The sequence below is a fragment of the Bombus vosnesenskii genome, unplaced genomic scaffold (genome assembly GCF_011952255.1).
Source record: "Bombus vosnesenskii isolate JDL3184/JDL3185 unplaced genomic scaffold, Bvos_JDL3184-5_v1.1 scf7180000013295, whole genome shotgun sequence".
Taxonomy (NCBI): Eukaryota; Metazoa; Arthropoda; class Insecta; order Hymenoptera; family Apidae; genus Bombus; species Bombus vosnesenskii.
In genome coordinates, this window is record NW_022882946.1 from 750,853 (window position 1) to 760,549 (window position 9,697).

A 9,697-nucleotide genomic window follows, 5' to 3' on the forward strand; every position below is an offset into this window, starting at 1 on the left:
CACTTACATGCGCGCGCGAATACGCCTAAGTGTAGGGGATCCGCGTCATCCCGGCTGTTTGGCAGCCGTGTCATGAAATATTCAAGATACAAATGCCACGTCGAATCCGATCACGAGCACTTCGGTTAATAAGAAACTTTCTAAACTCTAATGCATTTAAATTACCTCAGCCCTCTCCTTCGAGACTCGAGCATTCAATTACGCGCGTTTCATCCGTCGGGGATCGCGTTCACCGTCATTCAGCTTATGGATATGCTTTCGCCGATCGTAATCGTAGGTGTTTCGATTTTGTGACCGGCCGAATTCGTTTTATCGCGACAACCTTGAAACTGCTGCGGCAGTTTGACGAGTAAGATCCGACGCGGTCGATCCTTGCAAATCGTCGCAGCGGCAGCGAGTTCGAACGACGAGCAAATACGTACGTATGTATTTTTTATTTTCCAGATAGGAGAGCTTTAAGTAATATTTACTTATTTATAATACTTACTTATAAATTATACTTATCTATAATAAGTATTAACTTATTATAAATAATTAGCCATGTCACTGAGCCAGAAAAAATTACTGAAAATTCTTAATGCGAGAATTGATTGTAAATTTTAATAAATAAATAAAAAAAAAGAAAAGATAGGAGAACTTTATTTCTCCGTCGTACGGAAAGGTATCGCTCTCGTCTGCACCGAACCTTGCGATGCAATTGGTTTGCACGTGTGCTTGAGAAAAATTAATGGATCTTTTGAAGCAAGGTGATAGAATATATACAGATATTTCAGGCACAAAGCTGATCTGCAGGCAAATCGATAAGCGATTATCGAATGAAAATTGAAATATTGCGGAATCGTCGTTATGTAGGAACAGCGCTTAAAAAGGAACGTTTATACGACGCAAATGGCTTTTCTATCAATCGTTGATGTTTTTCAGCTTGCGCTTTAACGAACACGCACGATCAACAAGAAAGAACCAATGGTAATCCATAAATGATTGCCTCCTCGATACAGGTTGCCGAAGGTTAGGGCTATAATCAGTCTCCGCGTTTCATATTCGAGATATCTGCTTCTTCTTTCGACGAACCCATGCAAAAGGGACACTCCTCTTCTTACTCGATATACGCGATACTTCGCAGGATTTGCCTCGGAACGATCGAAGCAGACATTATTTTCTGAAATCCGCCAAAGAGTTGGCATTCGTCGTGAAAAAAGATGGTTGCCCCTTTTCAAAACGCACGATAAGAACGATTTAAAGTTTAGGGGATGATCGCATCGAATGCAATTCTCTGGAGAAAAAGAGACAGAAGGGGTCGGATAAAGCCGCGCCACAATTATGTTCCATCAACGTCATAGCTGATAGGGTTTCAGGCAAGTCGGCGTAAAATTGAAATAGGGGTTGCTAACATTTGGCCGGGGCTAGACGTGTCTGTGTGCTGGCACGCATATGTAATAGGTTTAGAGATGGAGCAGCCCTTATCTACTGGGCGAGCGTACACGCCGGTAAGATAACGGTCTCTCGACTTCAACCGATATGCAACCGTGTTAAAATCGGCCTTCGCTTAAATATAAGCCCGGAGTTGAGGAAATACGTACCGCTTTCCGAAAGTAAAAGAAGTCGTTATAGAAATGTAATATAATAAAAGGGAGGTATACGCTTGGTCTATCATACATTTAAGTTGGAGTTTTCTCGGGATAGTATAAGTTGTAAATTTAAGGTATAAACTAAGAATCGTAAGAATGTCGGGGAAGAGAGAAAGAGAGAGAGTGTGTAAATAAGAGTTTTTGTCTTGGTGACGTCAAAGCTAAATGAATAAAGGAATGAGAGAAGGGTGCGAGGGTCGAGGGTCGGCATTTTCTGACCTAGGAAGACAAAAGCTGTGAGCCGAGTGTTAGAATAAGACGTACAAAGATATTGTAGTTAGTTTTTTGTATTGGGTAATCCTTGTTAAAATAAGACTAAACTTTATTGTCCCTACTCTAGACTATTTAAATACCACAGAAGGATAATACTTTTCATCAATGACTTTTATTCGTTAGGAGCCTAGAGTTCGATTAGATACGCTTAAGAGAACATTCAATGACTCGCTAATACCTTTGAAGCATCGTGGAAAAAGTTATCGAATTTATCGTCGGCTAAGATAAAGGCGCGTAGATTATTTTTGAAACTTTATTCGCGAACAGTGTGGCGTGTCTTCGATTTCAACTTCTACGTATACGCATATTCGATGCAAATTGAAAGGAATCGCAGATCGAAGTCTCTCGAAAGGAATTTTTGACTTTGATTAGCACCGTGTAAAATTGTTTCGACACTTGACAGGCGAACGCCCTTTGTGTTGTCTTGAAACGCGTAGCGAGCAAACGTAATCATAGTTTCCCGCATGGAACGTGTTGAACACGTTACAAGAAACTCGGTGAAATACACCGTAAGAGTAATCTATCGACGTAGACGAATCGTGTTCGATCATTTCGTGCAATTTATCTATCTGTCGTCTTTCACGCGTCGTACATTGGATGTGGGCTTTCTAGATAGTCGGCTGTATAAAACGATTCACACACTTAAGCAATTAAGCCGGAGCCGAGTAACCTTGTTGAACGAACGGCATTTATCGCGATGCACCTGTTCTGAAATCACTCGATTCCAAACGCGTCCTCTCTTTGATCAATCGTCTGTCAGTTTGTACGTATCGGTTTCTCATTTTCTCCTCGTCTTCGTTCCATTTCCCGTTTTCACTCGTCCCTTCTTGTACTTTGTCTCTTCGCGGCCGCAACTAATTTTTCGCTCGGAATGCATTTCTTATTTTTTATCCGCTGCAGCGCGTTCGCTTCCCTTGCGCGAACGTGACACCCTTTCCATGGCGATAAAGAGAGGAAGGCAAAAATTAAATCGTGTAATTTCGTTCGTTCTTTTTCTAGTTTTTCTTTTTTTTTTTTTTTTCTTGTGTGTGTTTTTCGTTTTTCTCGCGAGACTGTCTCTTCGATCTGCCGACTCCTGTTTCCGTTTACTCCCTCCATTTTCGATATACTCCATTTTCCTCGCTGCTTGCTGGCTTCGTCTTATACCACGGCGTAATTCTCTTTTCCATCTCGCTCTCTACTGGTTCGATTTTCTCTAACTAATTCTCCCCTAACTGTCCTCTTCGTTCCGCTATTTACTCTCATTTCACCACTTTTTCCCCCAGTAATCGTGCTTTTCTCTTTTTTCAACATACCGCTGCTACTTTCGTTCGATTCGAATATTTATCGCTATCACCAAACTTATCTCTCTATCGAGAGTCGATCGGTCTTGTTTTTATCCTTTCACGCGTTCCGTTTCTTCTACTCTTCGTTTTAATTAATCTTCGATGGTCGTTGCGGTCTTAGGAGCTTGAAAAGAGCGCGAGATCGCTCGATTGCCTGCGTTCGAGCATTTCTTTGGTATGGCGTTGCAACTTTCTCTTCTACTTTGATATACGACGATGTTATATATACTTCACGCGTTAATTCGATCTAATTTATTAATCTGGCCAATTTACAAGCGAGTAATATCAGTTGGTTATTCCAGACTGAGAATCGCAAGAGAAAAGAACATGGAAGAATAAGAGGAAGTAAGAGAAGCAGAGCAAAAATAAAATAGATAGAAAGATAAAATAAATAAAAATGAATAAAACGAAGTAGATGTACAGGTGTCAGGCTGGAATATGGAAAGAGACGTAGAGGAAAGATCGATGGAGGATCAAAGAGTGTTGGCTAATTAACAAATTCTGTGAAAAGGATCCGTGTTAGCATATTCGGAAGAGTAGAAAAGAAAAGTTAGATATAAATCGCAGAACGCTAACAACACGAGCATATTTTAACGAGTTTATCGTTGCTGTAGACGTATGTGCAATTAAACTAACCATACAGGTTAAACCCGTTTTCCCTCTAATTTTGCCTTTGTGTCTCCGGCAAGGTTATTTTTTTATGTTAGTCGCCCCATCATCCACTGTCTATATTTCCCCAGACAGTTTCCGCTTTGATTAAACGGCAATAGTGTTGCAACTACCGTGTGTCTAGTTCCATCGCTCGCACCAGTTTATACAGTATTTTGCCATCGTCCCAGCGATAGGTGTTTCCTTTGCTTTATCACAGACGAGCCTTCCACGAAGATAAACGTAGTTATTTCGCGCGTGAAAATTCATGCTACATATTTCGTTCGAATACCGTATCCGCTATGTATGTATCTTTCCAATCGGTAATGCAGCGTCGCGTTAATCCCAAGGTGGTTGACGAGATCTGAATATTTCGCGCGTGGTGCTTGACTCGGTGCGATGCGAAGTGAAACGAAGCGACTCGACACAACGAGAACGGTGTGGTGGTGGTGGTGGATAAATCAAAGCGAACGACAGAAACGAATTCGCGTAGTTTTGCGCGCGGCCGGAATAAGTTGCGCTAGCACGAAACAAATCACGGCCGAGCAAACTGGCCGTTTCCGGTGAATCCTGTTTTTGTTTTTCTCGTTTCGTTTATACTACTCCGTGCACGGCGAACCACGGTCCGCGTATAACATTTTCAATGTTTTTTTGAATTTTCTCTGTTCACGCTCTGTTCCGATCGATCGCGATAGAACAAGTGGAAAAATTCACCCTTCGATGCATGGAAAGCACTACGTGGTACGTTGGCATGAAAAACAGGTATTAACAGTTATACCGAATCTGTCTTTATATCGACTGCATTCGGCGTCAGATATCGTTTTCTTAAATTGAAAAATTTAAGAACGTTGTAAATAACGTAAAATACAAAATATTCGATACAATACGAATTCAATGCTCTACAGTCTATTCTATCTATCTCTTCTACACGTTTCATAGTTACATGTTACAGTTAATGTTTTCAAGTTAATGTGCTTATCCGGAAGGATTATCTAATCCTATAAGTGTTTTCGGTTTCTGGCTGGTGTTTACAAAAGTTCTTAGGTTCATTAGGCGCTGTGTTACGGCGCGTGAAATGGTCCTTCATTGTCTGACCGCCAAGGCCCAAGCATCATTAGACAGACCCTCGATAAACCTAGGGCCCCACAATAAACCCCAGCCTTTTATTTCATTGTAAACAAATGTTTTCAAGCCAATGTGCTCACCAGAAAGGATTTTCTAATCATATAAGTGATTCGGTTTATGGCTGGTACTTAGGAAAGTCCTTGGTTTAATTAGGCGCTCCTACAAATTACGAAAATAGCTGATTTTTCCCATGAATAAGGATCAGCCAAGGTAGGAGATTTCTCCTACTTCATACCTTTATGCATACGTAGATCATAACCAATCGGCATTGCGGATCGTTACCCTCACTTTTCCTGACGAAAAGTGTGAATAACGAATCCACGTCCTTAGTTCAAAAGACACACCCACTCCAAGCTTTCCTCCGTAATCACACAAGAACGAAATTCACTTGATCTCGGGACTACAGAACAGTCAACTTGTGCTCTAAACTTGTTCTCATCACGACAGAGGAGTCACATCATTTCTATACTTCTTCTACGACATCAAGTTAGTCTAAATCAACTCGAGTCAGTGACCAGTGCAAGGATCAGCGGAAGTCCAGCAAGTACTAGACCATTGAAGAGTCAGGAAACAGAATGCATTTATCGACATATCTTACTCCACGTGAAAAGGGAATTTATAGTCTAACGCAAAAGACAGCAAGATTAAAACTCAGATGGCAATAGATAACAGAACTACAATTGGTGAAGATGTAGCACAGCTAGAGTCAGAGCAAAAGAGTGAGGAGGAATTTATGCAAAACATGCTTCAATACATACAATCTATAGTTTGTATGGGTGTACAACATATAATAACTTGTAAGTCTAAAATTTATATTGCTACATGTCAATTGGATTTATAGAACAGACATGGGAATTAACATGTGTAACTTTTGTCTTGCAGAATTTACAGTTGCAGAATTTAGTATACAAAATGGTATTTTTACCTTCAATGTTTCATGGTATATGCTTTGAATATCATTGATGGAAATAGAAAGCATTTTTCGACATATCTTCCTCCACATGAAAAGGGAATTTTTAAACCTAAAGCAAAAGACAGCAAGATTAAGACTCAGATGGCAATAAGTAACAGAACTACAATTGGTGAAGATGTAGCACAGCTAGAGTCAGAGCAAAAGAGTGAGGAGGAATTTCTGCAAAACTTGCTTCAATACATAGAATCTATACTTTGTATGGGTGTACAACATATAATAACTTGTAAAGCAAAAAATTTATATTGCTGCATGTCAATTGGTTTTATAGAAGAGACATAGGAATTAACAAGTGTGACTTTTGTCTTGCGGAATTTGCATTTGCAGAATTTAGTATACAAAATGGTATTTTTACCTTCAATGTTTCATGGTATATGCTTTGAATACCATTGATGGTAATAGAAAGCATTTTTCGACATATCTTCCTCCATATGAAAAGGAAATTTTTAAACCTAAAGCAAAAGACAGCAAGATTAAGACTCAGATGGCAATAGGTAACAGAACGAGAACTGGTGAAGATGTAGCGCAGCTAGAGTTTGAGCAAAAGAGTGAGGAGGAATTTCTGCAAAACATGCTTCCATACATAGAATCTATAGTTTGTATGGGTGTACAACATATAATATAACTTGTAAAGTCTAAAATTTATATGGCTACATGTCAATTGGTTTTATAGAAGAGACATAGGAATTAACATGTGTGACTTTTGTATTGCGGAATTTGAAGTTGCAGAATTTAGTATACAAAATGATATTTTTATCTTCAATGTTTCATGGTATATGGTTCAAATACCATTTTGTATACTAAATTCTGCAAATGCTAATTCTGCAAAACAAGTCACACTTGTTAATTCCTATGTCTCTTCTATAAAGCCAATTGACATGTATAAATATGAATTTTAGATTTTGCAAGTTATTATGTTGTATACTCTTACAAACTATAGATTCTATGTATTGATGCATGTTTTGCTGAAATTCCTCCTCACTCTTTTGCTCTATCTCTAGCTGTGCAACATCTTCACCAATTGTAGTTCTGTTACCTACTGTCATCTTAGTTTTAATCTTGCTGTCTTTTGCATTAAACTATAAATTCCCTTTTCATGTGGAGTAAGATATGTCGATAAATGCATTCTGTTTCCTTACTCTTCAGTGGACGAAAGAGCAAAAGGAGCATGGTATATCTGCCTCGAGAAATATGAATTTCATCGCTTTGTAGCAAAGACTGGAAGAATTGTAGTTAAAATAAAAAATATTATAGTTATTCTGGAAGAACATTTCTTGGAAATACTTCGTGGAAGTATTTCTTGGCAATGTTCTTCCGATATAATTATAATGTGTATTGTTATAACTATAATCTTCTATTCTTTGCTACAAAGTGATGAAAATTCTTTTATATTTCTTGGGACAGACATGCCATGCTTCTTTCGCTTTTTCACTCCGTAAAGAGCAAAGAAATATAATGCATTTTTCGACATATCTTGTTCCACATGAAAGGGGAATTTATAAGTCTAAAGCAAAAGACAGCAAGATTAAAACTAAGATGACAGTAGGTAACAGAACTACAATTGGTGAAGATGTAGCACAGCTAGAGTCAGAGCAAAAGAATGAGGAGGAATTTCTGCAAAACATGCTTCAATACATAGAATCTATAGTTTGTATGGGTGTACAAGATACAATAACTTGTAAAGTCTAAAATTTATATTGCTACATGTCAATTGGTTTTATAGAAGAGACATAGGAATTAACAAGTGTGACTTGTCTTGCAGAATTAGCATTTGCAGAATTTAGTATACAAAGTGGTATTCAAAACATATACCATGATAATATTAAAGGTAAAAATACTTTTAGGATGGAGAAGAGATGCACTAGAAACCAGTCAGGAAACACACCTAATCACTATGGAATTAGATGATGGAGAATGTGAGTTCGCACTTATGTATGATAAGTTCTCCACAATTATGAAAACTAATAAGACTGGGAGAAAGTTTCCTGCATTGTTCACTATGAAAGACTTATGTCCTGTCGTGGAATCACTGCTACAACGATTGAATGAAGCAAATAGTGAACCGGTTGACGACTATCTAATCTATTCGATAGAAACACTGTTTGCAGATCTACGAAACGCTGCTGTACGGATCGTAGACGATTCCTCTTGTTGTCGCCGAAATGGAATTTGCAAAAGACTTATCCAGTACACGTGGCTTCGAGTGTGAATTCCATAAAACTGCAGCGAATCCATAGTGAAGTTTTGCACGTTCGCGGGGAGACGCGATCTCGAAGATGCACTCCAACGGGAGTCGTAAAGTCCCGTTACGATTTGATTAATCGACGCCACAAATCGTTCGATCCCTTATTTCTTGTGGGATAATAAGGGTAGTTGATTGAATACCGAGAATCTGTCTAGTGGTGCTTGGGCCTCGACGGTCAGATAATGAAGAACGTCGCGCGAATCATCTCATACGACGTATCAGTTATCAGTTTTGAAATGTGTTTTATTGGTTTCTCGAAGACTTCCGCCAGCAACTCAAATCTTCCGTTTTCGAGGAAAAAGTACATACCCCTGCGTCGATAACAGGAGAAATTGACTTATTTTGCGTGTCTTTCTAAGCAAATACATATTCATGGCGCAATCTGCATCTCTTTGCACGATGTTTGCAACGTGTTCTACGAACTTTTAACAGGAGTATTGTCTGTGCGTTAAATTTTTACCGTTACCTCTAAAACTTCTGTAGTAACTGATGGATTCTTAGAGTAAGGACAAGTGATGATGGTAGAGTTTAAAGTTTAATGTATTTTAATAAGTGATATTCAATAACAAAAAGACCGACTACAATATCGTCGCACGCCGACTCACACTCCGTATCCGCTCAACTCGCACTCTGCTTCTCGACTGACTCTCTGGCCGTTGTAGCATTCTATTGTCTTTTGCTAGGCCCACCGCACACGTGTTCCGCAGACGCTCGTAGCCAGGGTCACGTAGGTCTTTTCGGCGAAGCTATTTGTTTGAAGGACCCGATAACGCATCGATGGAACCGACAACGCCTCGGCTCTCGCGGCATTGTCTACAGTTTTTTTTTTTTTTATTTATTTGTTGAAATTACAATCAATTCTCGCGTTGAGAATTTTCAGTAATTTTTCTGGCGTGGCGCAGTGACATGGCTGTTTATTTACAATAAGTTAATACTTATTATAGATAGGTATAATTTATAAGTATTATAAGTAAGTGCATATGCTTAATATTGTCTACAGTTGGCACGACGTTTCTTAGGCCCTTCTCCCCGATACTACACTTCTTTTGGACGGTAAATTCGGAGAGGAACGCACGTAGAATTTGTTAACAAAAAGAGAGTGGCATAAATACGAGAATCGATTAAATTTTCTCGAATCTTACATAGCCGCTTCTTCGTAGTACGAAGAAAGTATAGGCATTATTCTATCATCTGGCGTCTATTCGATTAATTGGAGAGATCGAGGCGACTTGTACGCAGACGATGCTTACGATATTGCACGGAAGCAACGATGTATGTTTAAATATTCCTCCCGAGCCGATAAGAAGCGGCTGTCGTTGACTTTGATTGCACCATTATTCCTACGTCGTAAATGGTCAACTCGGCGCGAGGGAAAATGGTAATGAGCGAGCCTATAATCGTTCTTATCTGAAGTGTATGCATGCGCGCGTGTGCCCACAGCTGACAGGATAGGCCGACAAGAAGAATCGCCGCGAGAAAGAAA

The 9,697-nt window shown here is 39.3% G+C and overlaps 1 pseudogene; it reads left to right on the forward strand.

The window, feature by feature from the left end:
• Positions 1 to 5,654: 5,654 nt before the first annotated feature.
• LOC117233245 lies at positions 5,655 to 8,206 on the forward strand (annotated as a pseudogene).
• Positions 8,207 to 9,697: the final 1,491 nt, after the last annotated feature.